The following is a 20,261-nucleotide window of genomic DNA, read 5'->3' on the forward strand; positions in this document are numbered from 1 at the left end:
ATATTCACCTGACACATGACTCTTATGGTTATCATACGGCCAATTTGTTATGTATATGGTCCCGCAACGATATATCTAATGCTGTACACTTATGCAATTGCTAAATCTTATTGGTTTTAACTTGCCTTTAGTGTTTTTGAATATTTGATCTAAGGTTGAAGTCTCGCTTGCTTATTTTATGGTTGTATCTTATGAGATTATTTAGTATAGCATACGTTGTCATCTTTGAAGATTGACAAATTTAACTCCTAGTTGTAGTGGGGTTAATGTTCATATGTTAAATTTGAACTATTTAAGCGTATGAGGCATAAACTCAAATGGTTTATGAATATTTAGCGATACTCATATTGGTTATACTGGATATGTTATGAATTGATGACGTAGTTAATGAACTTGAACTTGATCTTCTAATTCAATAATTGATTTGTATTTTACAATACCTGATTTTGATTGGATTTTATAACTCTGTTCTAATATTATGTCTATACTGCCAGCTAAGGCTGTGCAACTTGAAATCTCATTTTAAAATAGGTGAGCTGTATATTCTGAACTTCGTTCAGCATTTTCTGTAATAAAGTCTGCCGTTCCCGACTGTACTGCAATGCCGGGCCGACAGGTGGTGAGGGTGTGGCAAGCCACGACCGCCTCACCTGTTTCCAAAAATCAGTTTAATATACTGGACCTGCAATGCAGGTCGTATCAGATATTAAGCTGATAAGAACAGATACTACACTTTGATCTTAGCCAAAAGGCCGAGAAGCGATGGGGTTTGGTGCAAAAAGTGTAAAAATGTACGTGAACAACAGCTTACCTGGCCGTGGGAGTCACAGTTCCGTTGACCCTGCAGATTGATCACAAGATTTCTGATCACAAATGAACATGTATTTAAACGCAGGCCAGAAGGACACATTTAATTGATGTCTGAGATTTGCCGATATGCACCACAATTTGTCAGGGTGAGGAAAGGAAGTGATCTGGAGTGACACTTTTTGAGGGCCAGGTACTTATACCAATGGCTAGAAAACAGGTTCCGTTTCCGGTGCTCTGAGAAATTCCCTCGCGCAGCGTGGATTTTCCCTCACTGGCGCACGATCGTAGAGTCGTCACTGGTTTCCCGCCATTGGACGCCCAAGCTGCTAATATTTCTGGATCGCAGTAAATAGAATGAAATGCGGCCATCGGGGAATGTAGGTAGCATTGGCCCAACTTGACTCTAGTTTCGCAGTGTACAACTAAAAAGCAACGCATGTGGGTTTACGTAATACCTTTTAATATAAGTGTGTGTATTGCAGAAATAGAAAAGAGGCCACATGAGGAGGAAAAAGTGTAAAATTGCAGAAGTGGATACATTTCGCGAAACGAAATGGTTCCCATTTGACACCGAAAAGGTGCCTGTTGCACACACCGTGAATGCCTCGGTACGGGTTTAAACGAACGGGAGACAAGCTGTGACGCTGTATTGAGCATTGCGAAAGGTTGTGGAGAAAAGTGATATGAAAGAAAGATAGGCACAGAGAGGGCAATTTGAGTGGTGTGCATGTGTGAATCGCCTTACCTAAAGTGACAAATGAACATTGGAAATTACCTAGAGAAATCGAGGACATGGTTCATGTGTGGGCGAGCCTCTGTGCTGGAGTGGTCAGTGTTAAGCGTTACGAAGAGAGGGAAGTTGGAAATATAGAAAATGTTCCATCCTGCTATCCATCGTCGCGATTATCCGAAATGGTAGTAACGCGACGTAAAGGGAAGTGAAAGAAGTAGAGTAAGCTTTTCAATGGAAATGTCGCATGTTCTGTAGTCAACTAAATATCCGATCAATTGACATTGCAGAAATCCAAAATATTAAACACATTTTTGGGTTAATCGTTTTTTTTTGCATTCGATAAGGTCTGCCGTTCCCGACTGTACTGCAATGCCGGGCCGACAGGTGGTGAGGGTGTGGCAAGCCACGACCGCCTCACCTGTTTCCAAAAATCAGTTTAATATACTGGACCTGCAATGCAGGTCGTATCAGATATTAAGCTGATAAGAACAGATACTACACTTTGATCTTAGCCAAAAGGCCGAGAAGCGATGGGGTTTGGTGCAAAAAGTGTAAAAATGTACGTGAACAACAGCTTACCTGGCCGTGGGAGTCACAGTTCCGTTGACCCTGCAGATTGATCACAAGATTTCTGATCACAAATGAACATGTATTTAAACGCAGGCCAGAAGGACACATTTAATTGATGTCTGAGATTTGCCGATATGCACCACAATTTGTCAGGGTGAGGAAAGGAAGTGATCTGGAGTGACACTTTTTGAGGGCCAGGTACTTATACCAATGGCTAGAAAACAGGTTCCGTTTCCGGTGCTCTGAGAAATTCCCTCGCGCAGCGTGGATTTTCCCTCACTGGCGCACGATCGTAGAGTCGTCACTGGTTTCCCGCCATTGGACGCCCAAGCTGCTAATATTTCTGGATCGCAGTAAATAGAATGAAATGCGGCCATCGGGGAATGTAGGTAGCATTGGCCCAACTTGACTCTAGTTTCGCAGTGTACAACTAAAAAGCAACGCATGTGGGTTTACGTAATACCTTTTAATATAAGTGTGTGTATTGCAGAAATAGAAAAGAGGCCACATGAGGAGGAAAAAGTGTAAAATTGCAGAAGTGGATACATTTCGCGAAACGAAATTGTTCCCATTTGACACCGAAAAGGTGCCTGTTGCACACACCGTGAATGCCTCGGTACGGGTTTAAACGAACGGGAGACAAGCTGTGACGCTGTATTGAGCATTGCGAAAGGTTGTGGAGAAAAGTGATATGAAAGAAAGATAGGCACAGAGAGGGCAATTTGAGTGGTGTGCATGTGTGAATCGCCTTACCTAAAGTGACAAATGAACATTGGAAATTACCTAGAGAAATCGAGGACATGGTTCATGTGTGGGCGAGCCTCTGTGCTGGAGTGGTCAGTGTTAAGCGTTACGAAGAGAGGGAAGTTGGAAATATAGAAAATGTTCCATCCTGCTATCCATCGTCGCGATTATCCGAAATGGTAGTAACGCGACGTAAAGGGAAGTGAAAGAAGTAGAGTAAGCTTTTCAATGGAAATGTCGCATGTTCTGTAGTCAACTAAATATCCGATCAATTGACATTGCAGAAATCCAAAATATTAAACACATTTTTGGGTTAATCGTTTTTTTTTGCATTCGATAAGGTCTGCCGTTCCCGACTGTACTGCAATGCCGGGCCGACAGGTGGTGAGGGTGTGGCAAGCCACGACCGCCTCACCTGTTTCCAAAAATCAGTTTAATATACTGGACCTGCAATGCAGGTCGTATCAGATATTAAGCTGATAAGAACAGATACTACACTTTGATCTTAGCCAAAAGGCCGAGAAGCGATGGGGTTTGGTGCAAAAAGTGTAAAAATGTACGTGAACAACAGCTTACCTGGCCGTGGGAGTCACAGTTCCGTTGACCCTGCAGATTGATCACAAGATTTCTGATCACAAATGAACATGTATTTAAACGCAGGCCAGAAGGACACATTTAATTGATGTCTGAGATTTGCCGATATGCACCACAATTTGTCAGGGTGAGGAAAGGAAGTGATCTGGAGTGACACTTTTTGAGGGCCAGGTACTTATACCAATGGCTAGAAAACAGGTTCCGTTTCCGGTGCTCTGAGAAATTCCCTCGCGCAGCGTGGATTTTCCCTCACTGGCGCACGATCGTAGAGTCGTCACTGGTTTCCCGCCATTGGACGCCCAAGCTGCTAATATTTCTGGATCGCAGTAAATAGAATGAAATGCGGCCATCGGGGAATGTAGGTAGCATTGGCCCAACTTGACTCTAGTTTCGCAGTGTACAACTAAAAAGCAACGCATGTGGGTTTACGTAATACCTTTTAATATAAGTGTGTGTATTGCAGAAATAGAAAAGAGGCCACATGAGGAGGAAAAAGTGTAAAATTGCAGAAGTGGATACATTTCGCGAAACGAAATTGTTCCCATTTGACACCGAAAAGGTGCCTGTTGCACACACCGTGAATGCCTCGGTACGGGTTTAAACGAACGGGAGACAAGCTGTGACGCTGTATTGAGCATTGCGAAAGGTTGTGGAGAAAAGTGATATGAAAGAAAGATAGGCACAGAGAGGGCAATTTGAGTGGTGTGCATGTGTGAATCGCCTTACCTAAAGTGACAAATGAACATTGGAAATTACCTAGAGAAATCGAGGACATGGTTCATGTGTGGGCGAGCCTCTGTGCTGGAGTGGTCAGTGTTAAGCGTTACGAAGAGAGGGAAGTTGGAAATATAGAAAATGTTCCATCCTGCTATCCATCGTCGCGATTATCCGAAATGGTAGTAACGCGACGTAAAGGGAAGTGAAAGAAGTAGAGTAAGCTTTTCAATGGAAATGTCGCATGTTCTGTAGTCAACTAAATATCCGATCAATTGACATTGCAGAAATCCAAAATATTAAACACATTTTTGGGTTAATCGTTTTTTTTTGCATTCGATAAGGTCTGCCGTTCCCGACTGTACTGCAATGCCGGGCCGACAGGTGGTGAGGGTGTGGCAAGCCACGACCGCCTCACCTGTTTCCAAAAATCAGTTTAATATACTGGACCTGCAATGCAGGTCGTATCAGATATTAAGCTGATAAGAACAGATACTACACTTTGATCTTAGCCAAAAGGCCGAGAAGCGATGGGGTTTGGTGCAAAAAGTGTAAAAATGTACGTGAACAACAGCTTACCTGGCCGTGGGAGTCACAGTTCCGTTGACCCTGCAGATTGATCACAAGATTTCTGATCACAAATGAACATGTATTTAAACGCAGGCCAGAAGGACACATTTAATTGATGTCTGAGATTTGCCGATATGCACCACAATTTGTCAGGGTGAGGAAAGGAAGTGATCTGGAGTGACACTTTTTGAGGGCCAGGTACTTATACCAATGGCTAGAAAACAGGTTCCGTTTCCGGTGCTCTGAGAAATTCCCTCGCGCAGCGTGGATTTTCCCTCACTGGCGCACGATCGTAGAGTCGTCACTGGTTTCCCGCCATTGGACGCCCAAGCTGCTAATATTTCTGGATCGCAGTAAATAGAATGAAATGCGGCCATCGGGGAATGTAGGTAGCATTGGCCCAACTTGACTCTAGTTTCGCAGTGTACAACTAAAAAGCAACGCATGTGGGTTTACGTAATACCTTTTAATATAAGTGTGTGTATTGCAGAAATAGAAAAGAGGCCACATGAGGAGGAAAAAGTGTAAAATTGCAGAAGTGGATACATTTCGCGAAACGAAATTGTTCCCATTTGACACCGAAAAGGTGCCTGTTGCACACACCGTGAATGCCTCGGTACGGGTTTAAACGAACGGGAGACAAGCTGTGACGCTGTATTGAGCATTGCGAAAGGTTGTGGAGAAAAGTGATATGAAAGAAAGATAGGCACAGAGAGGGCAATTTGAGTGGTGTGCATGTGTGAATCGCCTTACCTAAAGTGACAAATGAACATTGGAAATTACCTAGAGAAATCGAGGACATGGTTCATGTGTGGGCGAGCCTCTGTGCTGGAGTGGTCAGTGTTAAGCGTTACGAAGAGAGGGAAGTTGGAAATATAGAAAATGTTCCATCCTGCTATCCATCGTCGCGATTATCCGAAATGGTAGTAACGCGACGTAAAGGGAAGTGAAAGAAGTAGAGTAAGCTTTTCAATGGAAATGTCGCATGTTCTGTAGTCAACTAAATATCCGATCAATTGACATTGCAGAAATCCAAAATATTAAACACATTTTTGGGTTAATCGTTTTTTTTTGCATTCGATAAGGTCTGCCGTTCCCGACTGTACTGCAATGCCGGGCCGACAGGTGGTGAGGGTGTGGCAAGCCACGACCGCCTCACCTGTTTCCAAAAATCAGTTTAATATACTGGACCTGCAATGCAGGTCGTATCAGATATTAAGCTGATAAGAACAGATACTACACTTTGATCTTAGCCAAAAGGCCGAGAAGCGATGGGGTTTGGTGCAAAAAGTGTAAAAATGTACGTGAACAACAGCTTACCTGGCCGTGGGAGTCACAGTTCCGTTGACCCTGCAGATTGATCACAAGATTTCTGATCACAAATGAACATGTATTTAAACGCAGGCCAGAAGGACACATTTAATTGATGTCTGAGATTTGCCGATATGCACCACAATTTGTCAGGGTGAGGAAAGGAAGTGATCTGGAGTGACACTTTTTGAGGGCCAGGTACTTATACCAATGGCTAGAAAACAGGTTCCGTTTCCGGTGCTCTGAGAAATTCCCTCGCGCAGCGTGGATTTTCCCTCACTGGCGCACGATCGTAGAGTCGTCACTGGTTTCCCGCCATTGGACGCCCAAGCTGCTAATATTTCTGGATCGCAGTAAATAGAATGAAATGCGGCCATCGGGGAATGTAGGTAGCATTGGCCCAACTTGACTCTAGTTTCGCAGTGTACAACTAAAAAGCAACGCATGTGGGTTTACGTAATACCTTTTAATATAAGTGTGTGTATTGCAGAAATAGAAAAGAGGCCACATGAGGAGGAAAAAGTGTAAAATTGCAGAAGTGGATACATTTCGCGAAACGAAATTGTTCCCATTTGACACCGAAAAGGTGCCTGTTGCACACACCGTGAATGCCTCGGTACGGGTTTAAACGAACGGGAGACAAGCTGTGACGCTGTATTGAGCATTGCGAAAGGTTGTGGAGAAAAGTGATATGAAAGAAAGATAGGCACAGAGAGGGCAATTTGAGTGGTGTGCATGTGTGAATCGCCTTACCTAAAGTGACAAATGAACATTGGAAATTACCTAGAGAAATCGAGGACATGGTTCATGTGTGGGCGAGCCTCTGTGCTGGAGTGGTCAGTGTTAAGCGTTACGAAGAGAGGGAAGTTGGAAATATAGAAAATGTTCCATCCTGCTATCCATCGTCGCGATTATCCGAAATGGTAGTAACGCGACGTAAAGGGAAGTGAAAGAAGTAGAGTAAGCTTTTCAATGGAAATGTCGCATGTTCTGTAGTCAACTAAATATCCGATCAATTGACATTGCAGAAATCCAAAATATTAAACACATTTTTGGGTTAATCGTTTTTTTTTGCATTCGATAAGGTCTGCCGTTCCCGACTGTACTGCAATGCCGGGCCGACAGGTGGTGAGGGTGTGGCAAGCCACGACCGCCTCACCTGTTTCCAAAAATCAGTTTAATATACTGGACCTGCAATGCAGGTCGTATCAGATATTAAGCTGATAAGAACAGATACTACACTTTGATCTTAGCCAAAAGGCCGAGAAGCGATGGGGTTTGGTGCAAAAAGTGTAAAAATGTACGTGAACAACAGCTTACCTGGCCGTGGGAGTCACAGTTCCGTTGACCCTGCAGATTGATCACAAGATTTCTGATCACAAATGAACATGTATTTAAACGCAGGCCAGAAGGACACATTTAATTGATGTCTGAGATTTGCCGATATGCACCACAATTTGTCAGGGTGAGGAAAGGAAGTGATCTGGAGTGACACTTTTTGAGGGCCAGGTACTTATACCAATGGCTAGAAAACAGGTTCCGTTTCCGGTGCTCTGAGAAATTCCCTCGCGCAGCGTGGATTTTCCCTCACTGGCGCACGATCGTAGAGTCGTCACTGGTTTCCCGCCATTGGACGCCCAAGCTGCTAATATTTCTGGATCGCAGTAAATAGAATGAAATGCGGCCATCGGGGAATGTAGGTAGCATTGGCCCAACTTGACTCTAGTTTCGCAGTGTACAACTAAAAAGCAACGCATGTGGGTTTACGTAATACCTTTTAATATAAGTGTGTGTATTGCAGAAATAGAAAAGAGGCCACATGAGGAGGAAAAAGTGTAAAATTGCAGAAGTGGATACATTTCGCGAAACGAAATTGTTCCCATTTGACACCGAAAAGGTGCCTGTTGCACACACCGTGAATGCCTCGGTACGGGTTTAAACGAACGGGAGACAAGCTGTGACGCTGTATTGAGCATTGCGAAAGGTTGTGGAGAAAAGTGATATGAAAGAAAGATAGGCACAGAGAGGGCAATTTGAGTGGTGTGCATGTGTGAATCGCCTTACCTAAAGTGACAAATGAACATTGGAAATTACCTAGAGAAATCGAGGACATGGTTCATGTGTGGGCGAGCCTCTGTGCTGGAGTGGTCAGTGTTAAGCGTTACGAAGAGAGGGAAGTTGGAAATATAGAAAATGTTCCATCCTGCTATCCATCGTCGCGATTATCCGAAATGGTAGTAACGCGACGTAAAGGGAAGTGAAAGAAGTAGAGTAAGCTTTTCAATGGAAATGTCGCATGTTCTGTAGTCAACTAAATATCCGATCAATTGACATTGCAGAAATCCAAAATATTAAACACATTTTTGGGTTAATCGTTTTTTTTTGCATTCGATAAGGTCTGCCGTTCCCGACTGTACTGCAATGCCGGGCCGACAGGTGGTGAGGGTGTGGCAAGCCACGACCGCCTCACCTGTTTCCAAAAATCAGTTTAATATACTGGACCTGCAATGCAGGTCGTATCAGATATTAAGCTGATAAGAACAGATACTACACTTTGATCTTAGCCAAAAGGCCGAGAAGCGATGGGGTTTGGTGCAAAAAGTGTAAAAATGTACGTGAACAACAGCTTACCTGGCCGTGGGAGTCACAGTTCCGTTGACCCTGCAGATTGATCACAAGATTTCTGATCACAAATGAACATGTATTTAAACGCAGGCCAGAAGGACACATTTAATTGATGTCTGAGATTTGCCGATATGCACCACAATTTGTCAGGGTGAGGAAAGGAAGTGATCTGGAGTGACACTTTTTGAGGGCCAGGTACTTATACCAATGGCTAGAAAACAGGTTCCGTTTCCGGTGCTCTGAGAAATTCCCTCGCGCAGCGTGGATTTTCCCTCACTGGCGCACGATCGTAGAGTCGTCACTGGTTTCCCGCCATTGGACGCCCAAGCTGCTAATATTTCTGGATCGCAGTAAATAGAATGAAATGCGGCCATCGGGGAATGTAGGTAGCATTGGCCCAACTTGACTCTAGTTTCGCAGTGTACAACTAAAAAGCAACGCATGTGGGTTTACGTAATACCTTTTAATATAAGTGTGTGTATTGCAGAAATAGAAAAGAGGCCACATGAGGAGGAAAAAGTGTAAAATTGCAGAAGTGGATACATTTCGCGAAACGAAATTGTTCCCATTTGACACCGAAAAGGTGCCTGTTGCACACACCGTGAATGCCTCGGTACGGGTTTAAACGAACGGGAGACAAGCTGTGACGCTGTATTGAGCATTGCGAAAGGTTGTGGAGAAAAGTGATATGAAAGAAAGATAGGCACAGAGAGGGCAATTTGAGTGGTGTGCATGTGTGAATCGCCTTACCTAAAGTGACAAATGAACATTGGAAATTACCTAGAGAAATCGAGGACATGGTTCATGTGTGGGCGAGCCTCTGTGCTGGAGTGGTCAGTGTTAAGCGTTACGAAGAGAGGGAAGTTGGAAATATAGAAAATGTTCCATCCTGCTATCCATCGTCGCGATTATCCGAAATGGTAGTAACGCGACGTAAAGGGAAGTGAAAGAAGTAGAGTAAGCTTTTCAATGGAAATGTCGCATGTTCTGTAGTCAACTAAATATCCGATCAATTGACATTGCAGAAATCCAAAATATTAAACACATTTTTGGGTTAATCGTTTTTTTTTGCATTCGATAAGGTCTGCCGTTCCCGACTGTACTGCAATGCCGGGCCGACAGGTGGTGAGGGTGTGGCAAGCCACGACCGCCTCACCTGTTTCCAAAAATCAGTTTAATATACTGGACCTGCAATGCAGGTCGTATCAGATATTAAGCTGATAAGAACAGATACTACACTTTGATCTTAGCCAAAAGGCCGAGAAGCGATGGGGTTTGGTGCAAAAAGTGTAAAAATGTACGTGAACAACAGCTTACCTGGCCGTGGGAGTCACAGTTCCGTTGACCCTGCAGATTGATCACAAGATTTCTGATCACAAATGAACATGTATTTAAACGCAGGCCAGAAGGACACATTTAATTGATGTCTGAGATTTGCCGATATGCACCACAATTTGTCAGGGTGAGGAAAGGAAGTGATCTGGAGTGACACTTTTTGAGGGCCAGGTACTTATACCAATGGCTAGAAAACAGGTTCCGTTTCCGGTGCTCTGAGAAATTCCCTCGCGCAGCGTGGATTTTCCCTCACTGGCGCACGATCGTAGAGTCGTCACTGGTTTCCCGCCATTGGACGCCCAAGCTGCTAATATTTCTGGATCGCAGTAAATAGAATGAAATGCGGCCATCGGGGAATGTAGGTAGCATTGGCCCAACTTGACTCTAGTTTCGCAGTGTACAACTAAAAAGCAACGCATGTGGGTTTACGTAATACCTTTTAATATAAGTGTGTGTATTGCAGAAATAGAAAAGAGGCCACATGAGGAGGAAAAAGTGTAAAATTGCAGAAGTGGATACATTTCGCGAAACGAAATTGTTCCCATTTGACACCGAAAAGGTGCCTGTTGCACACACCGTGAATGCCTCGGTACGGGTTTAAACGAACGGGAGACAAGCTGTGACGCTGTATTGAGCATTGCGAAAGGTTGTGGAGAAAAGTGATATGAAAGAAAGATAGGCACAGAGAGGGCAATTTGAGTGGTGTGCATGTGTGAATCGCCTTACCTAAAGTGACAAATGAACATTGGAAATTACCTAGAGAAATCGAGGACATGGTTCATGTGTGGGCGAGCCTCTGTGCTGGAGTGGTCAGTGTTAAGCGTTACGAAGAGAGGGAAGTTGGAAATATAGAAAATGTTCCATCCTGCTATCCATCGTCGCGATTATCCGAAATGGTAGTAACGCGACGTAAAGGGAAGTGAAAGAAGTAGAGTAAGCTTTTCAATGGAAATGTCGCATGTTCTGTAGTCAACTAAATATCCGATCAATTGACATTGCAGAAATCCAAAATATTAAACACATTTTTGGGTTAATCGTTTTTTTTTGCATTCGATAAGGTCTGCCGTTCCCGACTGTACTGCAATGCCGGGCCGACAGGTGGTGAGGGTGTGGCAAGCCACGACCGCCTCACCTGTTTCCAAAAATCAGTTTAATATACTGGACCTGCAATGCAGGTCGTATCAGATATTAAGCTGATAAGAACAGATACTACACTTTGATCTTAGCCAAAAGGCCGAGAAGCGATGGGGTTTGGTGCAAAAAGTGTAAAAATGTACGTGAACAACAGCTTACCTGGCCGTGGGAGTCACAGTTCCGTTGACCCTGCAGATTGATCACAAGATTTCTGATCACAAATGAACATGTATTTAAACGCAGGCCAGAAGGACACATTTAATTGATGTCTGAGATTTGCCGATATGCACCACAATTTGTCAGGGTGAGGAAAGGAAGTGATCTGGAGTGACACTTTTTGAGGGCCAGGTACTTATACCAATGGCTAGAAAACAGGTTCCGTTTCCGGTGCTCTGAGAAATTCCCTCGCGCAGCGTGGATTTTCCCTCACTGGCGCACGATCGTAGAGTCGTCACTGGTTTCCCGCCATTGGACGCCCAAGCTGCTAATATTTCTGGATCGCAGTAAATAGAATGAAATGCGGCCATCGGGGAATGTAGGTAGCATTGGCCCAACTTGACTCTAGTTTCGCAGTGTACAACTAAAAAGCAACGCATGTGGGTTTACGTAATACCTTTTAATATAAGTGTGTGTATTGCAGAAATAGAAAAGAGGCCACATGAGGAGGAAAAAGTGTAAAATTGCAGAAGTGGATACATTTCGCGAAACGAAATTGTTCCCATTTGACACCGAAAAGGTGCCTGTTGCACACACCGTGAATGCCTCGGTACGGGTTTAAACGAACGGGAGACAAGCTGTGACGCTGTATTGAGCATTGCGAAAGGTTGTGGAGAAAAGTGATATGAAAGAAAGATAGGCACAGAGAGGGCAATTTGAGTGGTGTGCATGTGTGAATCGCCTTACCTAAAGTGACAAATGAACATTGGAAATTACCTAGAGAAATCGAGGACATGGTTCATGTGTGGGCGAGCCTCTGTGCTGGAGTGGTCAGTGTTAAGCGTTACGAAGAGAGGGAAGTTGGAAATATAGAAAATGTTCCATCCTGCTATCCATCGTCGCGATTATCCGAAATGGTAGTAACGCGACGTAAAGGGAAGTGAAAGAAGTAGAGTAAGCTTTTCAATGGAAATGTCGCATGTTCTGTAGTCAACTAAATATCCGATCAATTGACATTGCAGAAATCCAAAATATTAAACACATTTTTGGGTTAATCGTTTTTTTTTGCATTCGATAAGGTCTGCCGTTCCCGACTGTACTGCAATGCCGGGCCGACAGGTGGTGAGGGTGTGGCAAGCCACGACCGCCTCACCTGTTTCCAAAAATCAGTTTAATATACTGGACCTGCAATGCAGGTCGTATCAGATATTAAGCTGATAAGAACAGATTAAAACTTTTATTCAAGAAAATGCTCCAGATTACAGTACATTTAAGATAGAAAATAGACAAATTGCACATCATTGATGGCGTTCATTTTTAGTTTATAATACATTTAAAAAATGAAATAATAAGTTGCACATCTTTGATGGCTGATCTTGCAAAAACATAGATGAAACAGGCAATAATAAAATTATAGGGCCAATGCACATATAAACCAATAAAAGTCACAATATATAAATTTCCAGATGCAAAGTAAAGTAAGGGGATCAACAGAGTCAAATTGAGCAACAATCTCAATAGGTAACATTGCACAAATTCATAATCTAATTTCGATGTCGTGGTAACATCCTTGTATTCACAAAAATAATTCTTAATGTATATTGCAGTTCTTTTAATAATGAAATGCCCAGTGGCACATCCTAAATAGTCATTCATGTAAAAAAAAACATAAGTAAAATAGATAACAGATTTTAGTCTATTACCATTAGGCAGATCACAATTACCTGATTAAATCAATTCATTAAAAAATTCCATCAATTATACTCCATTTCAATATCAATATGGCTCAATTAAGTTGATTGTCAAAATGACATCAAAGACCATAAAAACACAATAGAATTAATGTACATATAAGTTAATAAAGATTACCATACACACCGTTGCGAGTTCAAACTATAATAGCAAGTTTGGTCAAGTCAAATTAATGTTTTTGTCAAAGGCCATAGTGTCAAATTTAAATGTTATGTACGTATAAGCATATAAAATCACAGAATATACAATAGCAAATTCAGAAAATAATAGGTTCAGCTCAACAAATTAGCAACTTCATTGCACAATGATTCTAATAATTATAACAGCTCATTCAAGAATAAAATGTCTAATTTCTCATCCTAGATAATCATTCTAGTAGAAGCATTGGTGAAATAGATAACAAATTTCAATCCATTGCAATTAGGCAGTTCACAATTACATGATTAAACCATTCGTTAAAAATCACATCAGTAATATTCCATATCAATGTCAATGTGACCAATCTAAATCCCTTGTCAAAATTACTCAAAGGCCATAAATATTAACATTAAATACAATAAAAACAGTGAACATATAACTCAATAAGGTTCACCGTACACAAAGTATCAAATTCAAAATATAATAGCAAATTTGGTGGAGCCAAAATAAGCTCCAGTTACATAAATCAAGTTGAGCAAATTCTTATCTAATATAATTAACATCGCCACTCAGGCCTCCTGGCATTGCCTTGATCCGGTGATATGTTCAATGAATATGTCGCGAGACCATTTGATGGTGTCGCTTACCATCAATTTTTTCATCAGGCCCGCATACCTGTCGCTAATACCCAAAGCCCTAATGATACTATCATTTGCTGGGTCCCATGATCCCAGAGCTCCAACAACCAAGGCATCACAAGTAACTCGCCACCCCTGACTAGCAAGTTCATCAGCAAGCGGTTCGTACTTTAGCTGTTTAATCATCCGAACCGCCTCTAATGCTTCCTTCCTGTTTTCAAAGGGTACTGCTATGTCGATGATATGGCATGTTTTGCCAACTGGAGATCTGATTACAAGGTCAGGTCTGAGCAAGCTGTTACACCCTTCCACTCTTTTATTGACACTGACATTGTAGCGATTAGATGCAAGAGCTTTAATGACTCGATCTTGTATTGCATTATGTCTACGTTGCCAGGCTACAGAGTGAAGTCTACAATGGTTAAGGACATGGGGAAGAGTCTCAGATGCAAACCCACACCTTCTACATCTCTTGTCCCCATGTCCATAACGCGTGGTACCATTGAGTTTTACAGTTCCCAACCTTGCCTGATGGATAAATCTCCAGTCGGCGAACCTTGTATATTTTCCTTCACTAAGAAAATGGTTAGAATACGACGAGACTGATGAAACATCTATAACTTTACCCTGATCAGGTTTCTTCACTAATTTAGCAAGGTAAGAGTCTTGGATAGCCTTTCTCAAGCGTGGTTGGAGAAAACCTCGTGCGGTTTCATCAATGATAACTGGATTTCCACTAGAAAGATCAACAATTTTAATTTCAAAATTATTCCTGATGTCATTGAATCTCCATTCCAAGTTGAGACGCCTCTTCAGTGTCATAGAGGACCTACGACACTGCGACCAAGTGGAAGCTGTGTCGCCGCCATCCCTAGAAAAATGTTCATCCAATCGACCATTCAAATAGTCTGCCATATCTATATTTGATGGCTCTCGTTGAATCTTACGCCTGATGACACTCTTTAATTCGTCGAGAGCCACCGACCGTACCCTAGGATCATTAGAGGTCAACAACCTAAATGCACGGACAATTGAGGTAATGTCGACCAAGTCACATAAAGGGAGTATACCAGCACCACCCTTATCTGTCGACAAGTAAACAATTTCAGGGCTAGCCCGGACTGGAAGATTTAACCAAGTTTTTGCTAGTCTCTTAAGATCTACGTCAATTCTTCTAAAATATTTTTTGAAAATATTAGCTCCCCTCAGCGAATGTTGGAATCTAGGGAGTATAAAAGATCTAACAGTCTCCAACTTCTGCCAGGGAGCTAATAAACTCGCATCAATTTTATTTAGGTCTTCAGTCGCTTGAGACAAAGCCTCCTCCGGGCTAGTGTTAACCCTAAAACCAGCCGGAATTCCAAGGTAGGTATAAATGTCACTCTCTCTTAAGGGTTTAAGTGGTTCCCCACCAAGTTCAAAAGTTGAGTCTACCACTGACCTCTTTCCTTTGCAGTTGACATGGAGACTTGCACATTTCGCAGGTTTAAATTTGAGTCCAATATTTTCTGCGGAGCGGTAGGCATCGTTCAATAGATCTTGCATTAATTTATTCGACCTTGCTATCAAGACCAGATCGTCAGCGTAAGCAAGGCACGTATATGAATCACCATGAAGTTTAAATCCATGCGACATAGACAAAGATGTTAATGATTTGATTATGTCCTCCATTGCAATGTTAAAGAGAATCGGGCTGAGAGGACAGCCTTGTTTAACACCAGCACGTATAGGAATGTCCTCAGTGTATCCGGAAGTGCAACGGATTCTAGTACTCGAGCCCGAGTACATATTCTCAATAACAGAAATTAGCCTCGCAGGGATATCATACTTCCTAAGACTACTTAGTAGGTGACTATGAGGGATTGAATTGAATGCATTGGCTAAATCAAGCCAAGCAACCAAAACCTCCTTATTATTCCTACGCGCATCGTTAATAGCCGCCTGGACAATATAATTATGCTCTACACAGCCCTCATAGGGTCGAAAGCCTTTCTGAACCTGTGACAGAATGCCATTCAAATCACAGAATTGTGAAATTCTGTCTGCGATAACTCCAGCATATAATTTCGAAATTGTATTACACAAAGTGATAGGACGCCAATTATTCAGGTCTCGTTTGTCTCCTTTCTTATAAACTAATACGGTATTCGATGTTTTCCATTTTTTTGGGATCTTGCCCTCACTTAGACAACGATTGAAGATGAAGGTCAGCAAGGCGCAATTCGAGTCATACTTTTTTAGAACAGAATATGGAATACCATCAGGTCCTGGACTGGTATTAGCTGCTTTACCCAGTCTTTTATTAACTTCCCCCATTGTGATGGTACTAGTGGCTGGGTCATCATAACCTTCTTCTGAGTTTGGATTGTCAGGTAAGTCCAGATTAACCATCTTTTTACTTTTAAAGAGATCTTCAAAGTGCTTCTGAATTTTAGCAGCTTCTACATCACAATATAATGAAGATTGATTTAGGATGGAGTTAACCGCTTTCTTTTTGTTCAGTCTGAATAATTTTTGTATTTTGGAGGCCTTCTGAGCATCAAACCTAGGGCCATTGTTACGCCGATCAAACCTTCCGTCTCTGAAGTTGGATCTTTGGGCAGAAGGATTAGCTCTCCGGTGTACATAGCTGGTATGGGTAGACCTACTGCTGTTGTTGTTGTTTCGAGGTAAATTAGATTCATTTGACTTAGATTTCATCGCCAATATAAGACCTTCAACAGTCACCTCAAAGTCTTCAAAATCAACAGCCTCCCTCAGCAACGTCAACCAATGGGATTGGAAGTTGGTTAGCTTCATTTCATTATCCTTCCTTAAGTCGGCTGGTCGGTCACTTGAAGGGGCAGATTCCGGAGCGGCAATAAATTCATCAAGGATTATGTATTCCTCTCCGTCAACGACCATAATTTCCCCCTGTAAAGTCTGATCAATAACAGTGGCCTGTGGAGAATTAGCTGGAGGAGATTGCGAGAGGTTCAAATCCATATCATGCGCCCTCTCGGAACACTGATTAGAGCCCAAATCATTACTAAATGAAACCCGGTTGGTCACAACATCCAACTCTATATCAATCAGATCGGTCTCTTCGACAGTAAAAGTCTGAACACCAGGGGCAATAAAGGGAGACACATTGTTAGAGTCATCAAGAAGAACATAGTCCGTACTAGAACCAAAAGTTTCATTTATAATCCTGAAATTTTCACCGTTGACCCTAATTCCGCTACTCGTGGTTTCTACATTATGGTCGTTATAAATGACTTGCCTCAATTCTGATGGGTTGGGATCCAACTGAATGATGGGTCCCTCTAGAGAGTCAGAGAAATAGCCATCCAGCTGAGCATCACAGATGTCTTGGGCTTCTGGGATGGTCACCAGTTTACCCGAGTCTAGGGGGCGACTCCACAACGCCATCTCTTTGCTATTGCCTTCAATCCCGGTAACTTGATTTGGGGTAGGGGTAGAGGTGGCAACAACTAAATTCTCCTTGTCAAACATATGAGAATCAGACGGAATATAGTCATCGTCATTAACAGTCAAGAATTCGTTGTTGTCCTCAAACAGTAAGCTTCCGTTGATCATCCCTACATAACTTTTATTACCCGTAATGCTTAAAGTGTCATTAATAGTCACATTATTCTCGACTACCAAATCTTCAACTACACCTAGAGGGCTATGTACGTTAGTGACTGGGGTATTATCACTAATACACTCTTCACATGAGCTCTTACAGTCCTTAAAGTGTGATTTTCCTTGTTTTAATAAGTCAAATAGCAAGCCACATTTCGAACATTTAAAGGTCAGCAAAGTACCTTTATGGTATTTCTTGACATGTTTATATAGGCCATTGTGAGTTTTATATTCACCGAAGGTACCCCTTTTGGCAGAGCCACTAGCAATATTAGTAAAGCATTTGGTGCATTTAAATGTAGAGGGGAGAGGAATTTCAAGAATCACACTATCCTCTTCCATTGTTGATCGACATGAGCTAACAGACATATTAAAATAACAAAGTAAGAATATTATAGTTCTTAGTTATAAATGATAACAATACCCGCTCTTAAAGATGGGATCCTCATCACCATCGGTCCGGTCCAATCCGCCACTAAGTCCCGCTGCAGTCTTCAAGGTAAGAGAGGCCAAATCTCTTGACAGGGCAAGTTCACTGCTGGAAGCGATCTTCGCTGGTTTGCCCCAGACTTAGGCAGCACACCCCAGAATGACACGGACTGGCTCCCCACTGGATCGTAGTCCACCTCTTTTGGTCGGAGCTGGCTCCACGCCAGATGGCAGTCCACCCCTCCTGGTAGTGGCTGGCACGTCCCTGGAATTTCGGCGAAACGGGGGCTGGCTCCCCGCTGGATGGTACTCCTCTGGAGCTTCCGCGGGACGGGGGCTGGTTCCCCGCTGGATGGCAGTCCACCTCTCCCAGTCAAGGCCAGCTCGCCTCTGCAACCTCGGAAGAACAGGGGCTGGATGGTACGCCTCTGGAGCTTCCGCGGGCTGGTTCCCCGCTGGATGGCAGTCCACCTCTCCCAGTCAAGGCCAGCACGCCACTGGAACTTCGGCAAGACGGGGGCTGGTTCCCCGCTGGATGGTACGTCCCTGGAGCTTCAGTAAGATGAGGGCTGGCACCCGCTGAACGGCAGTCTATCTTTCCTCAGGTACTATAACAGAAAAACACAAATGTAAACTAAAAGACAAAAATAAGTAGTTAGAGACCGTTCAGCCAAGGCTCGTCTCTTTTAAGTATATGCCAAAATATATCAAAGTGTAGCCTGTTAATAAATAATTAAGCTGATAAGAACAGATACTACACTTTGATCTTAGCCAAAAGGCCGAGAAGCGATGGGGTTTGGTGCAAAAAGTGTAAAAATGTACGTGAACAACAGCTTACCTGGCCGTGGGAGTCACAGTTCCGTTGACCCTGCAGATTGATCACAAGATTTCTGATCACAAATGAACATGTATTTAAACGCAGGCCAGAAGGACACATTTAATTGATGTCTGAGATTTGCCGATATGCACCACAATTTGTCAGGGTGAGGAAAGGAAGTGATCTGGAGTGACACTTTTTGAGGGCCAGGTACTTATACCAATGGCTAGAAAACAGGTTCCGTTTCCGGTGCTCTGAGAAATTCCCTCGCGCAGCGTGGATTTTCCCTCACTGGCGCACGATCGTAGAGTCGTCACTGGTTTCCCGCCATTGGACGCCCAAGCTGCTAATATTTCTGGATCGCAGTAAATAGAATGAAATGCGGCCATCGGGGAATGTAGGTAGCATTGGCCCAACTTGACTCTAGTTTCGCAGTGTACAACTAAAAAGCAACGCATGTGGGTTTACGTAATACCTTTTAATATAAGTGTGTGTATTGCAGAAATAGAAAAGAGGCCACATGAGGAGGAAAAAGTGTAAAATTGCAGAAGTGGATACATTTCGCGAAACGAAATTGTTCCCATTTGACACCGAAAAGGTGCCCGTTGCACACACCGCGAATGCCTCGGTACGGGTTTAAACGAACGGGAGACAAGCTGTGACGCTGTATTGAGCATTGCGAAAGGTTGTGGAGAAAAGTGATATGAAAGAAAGATAGGCACAGAGAGGGCAATTTGAGTGGTGTGCATGTGTGAATCGCCTTACCTAAAGTGACAAATGAACATTGGAAATTACCTAGAGAAATCGAGGACATGGTTCATGTGTGGGCGAGCCTCTGTGCTGGAGTGGTCAGTGTTAAGCGTTACGAAGAGAGGGAAGTTGGAAATATAGAAAATGTTCCATCCTGCTATCCATCGTCGCGATTATCCGAAATGGTAGTAACGCGACGTAAAGGGAAGTGAAAGAAGTAGAGTAAGCTTTTCAATGGAAATGTCGCATGTTCTGTAGTCAACTAAATATCCGATCAATTGACATTGCAGAAATCCAAAATATTAGAAACATTTTTGGGTTAATCGTTTTTTTTTTGCATTCGATAAGGTCTGCCGTTCCCGACTGTACTGCCGGGCCGACAGGTGGTGAGGGTGTGGCAAGCCACGACCGCCTCACCTGTTTCCAAAAATCAGTTTAATATACTGGACCTGCAATGCAGGTCGTATCAGATATTAAGCTGATAAGAACAGATTTAAAACGTTTATTTAAGACAAATAACATATTACATGTAGCGACACATACTCGCATAATATGAAAGGGCCACAGTAGCCCTTTGTACAGGGGGTCAGTGGTGGTGGTACATGTCACAGACGTATAGTCTAAGGGCTTTTATAAGGGGCTGTACATTTACCATAATGGCAGTTAGATGGATTGGATGTCCAGTAGGCTATAGTTCATGATTTGACACCTCCATTGCAAACTCACTCTACTTCCTTCCTTAAGTCGCGTTATTACCTTGAAGATCCCCTGAGGGAGGGGGGGGGGATTTTTCTGTATATTTGACTTCTTTATC

The 20,261-nt window shown here is 42.9% G+C and overlaps 10 non-coding genes and 2 pseudogenes across 10 annotated transcripts; all 12 read right to left on the minus strand.

Moving 5' to 3' along the window:
* Positions 1-571: 571 nt before the first annotated feature.
* Positions 572-764, minus strand: LOC145982608 (U2 spliceosomal RNA). Its single transcript, XR_014441109.1, has one exon. It is a non-coding gene; the product is annotated as a U2 spliceosomal RNA (small nuclear RNA).
* Positions 765-1,882: 1,118 nt separating this feature from the next.
* Positions 1,883-2,075, minus strand: LOC145982598 (U2 spliceosomal RNA). Its single transcript, XR_014441099.1, has one exon. It is a non-coding gene; the product is annotated as a U2 spliceosomal RNA (small nuclear RNA).
* A 1,118-nt stretch (positions 2,076-3,193) lies between these two features.
* On the minus strand, positions 3,194-3,386 carry LOC145982599 (U2 spliceosomal RNA). The gene has a single exon (XR_014441100.1). It is a non-coding gene; the product is annotated as a U2 spliceosomal RNA (small nuclear RNA).
* A 1,118-nt stretch (positions 3,387-4,504) lies between these two features.
* On the minus strand, positions 4,505-4,697 carry LOC145982600 (U2 spliceosomal RNA). The gene has a single exon (XR_014441101.1). It is a non-coding gene; the product is annotated as a U2 spliceosomal RNA (small nuclear RNA).
* A 1,118-nt stretch (positions 4,698-5,815) lies between these two features.
* LOC145982601 (U2 spliceosomal RNA) lies at positions 5,816-6,008 on the minus strand. The gene has a single exon (XR_014441102.1). It is a non-coding gene; the product is annotated as a U2 spliceosomal RNA (small nuclear RNA).
* A 1,118-nt stretch (positions 6,009-7,126) lies between these two features.
* On the minus strand, positions 7,127-7,319 carry LOC145982602 (U2 spliceosomal RNA). The gene has a single exon (XR_014441103.1). It is a non-coding gene; the product is annotated as a U2 spliceosomal RNA (small nuclear RNA).
* A 1,118-nt stretch (positions 7,320-8,437) lies between these two features.
* Positions 8,438-8,630, minus strand: LOC145982603 (U2 spliceosomal RNA). The gene has a single exon (XR_014441104.1). It is a non-coding gene; the product is annotated as a U2 spliceosomal RNA (small nuclear RNA).
* Positions 8,631-9,748: 1,118 nt separating this feature from the next.
* LOC145982605 (U2 spliceosomal RNA) lies at positions 9,749-9,941 on the minus strand. The gene has a single exon (XR_014441106.1). It is a non-coding gene; the product is annotated as a U2 spliceosomal RNA (small nuclear RNA).
* A 1,118-nt stretch (positions 9,942-11,059) lies between these two features.
* On the minus strand, positions 11,060-11,252 carry LOC145982606 (U2 spliceosomal RNA). The gene has a single exon (XR_014441107.1). It is a non-coding gene; the product is annotated as a U2 spliceosomal RNA (small nuclear RNA).
* A 1,118-nt stretch (positions 11,253-12,370) lies between these two features.
* Positions 12,371-12,562, minus strand: LOC145982617 (U2 spliceosomal RNA). Its single transcript, XR_014441117.1, has one exon. It is a non-coding gene; the product is annotated as a U2 spliceosomal RNA (small nuclear RNA).
* A 5,901-nt stretch (positions 12,563-18,463) lies between these two features.
* Positions 18,464-18,671, minus strand: LOC145982560 (U2 spliceosomal RNA; annotated as a pseudogene).
* A 1,119-nt stretch (positions 18,672-19,790) lies between these two features.
* On the minus strand, positions 19,791-19,971 carry LOC145982555 (U2 spliceosomal RNA; annotated as a pseudogene).
* Between the last annotated feature and the right edge of the window lie 290 nt (positions 19,972-20,261).

Source organism: Lepisma saccharinum, unplaced genomic scaffold, assembly GCF_977018435.1.
Source record: "Lepisma saccharinum unplaced genomic scaffold, izLepSacc3.1 HAP1_SCAFFOLD_250, whole genome shotgun sequence".
Classification (NCBI taxonomy): Eukaryota; Metazoa; Arthropoda; class Insecta; order Zygentoma; family Lepismatidae; genus Lepisma; species Lepisma saccharinum.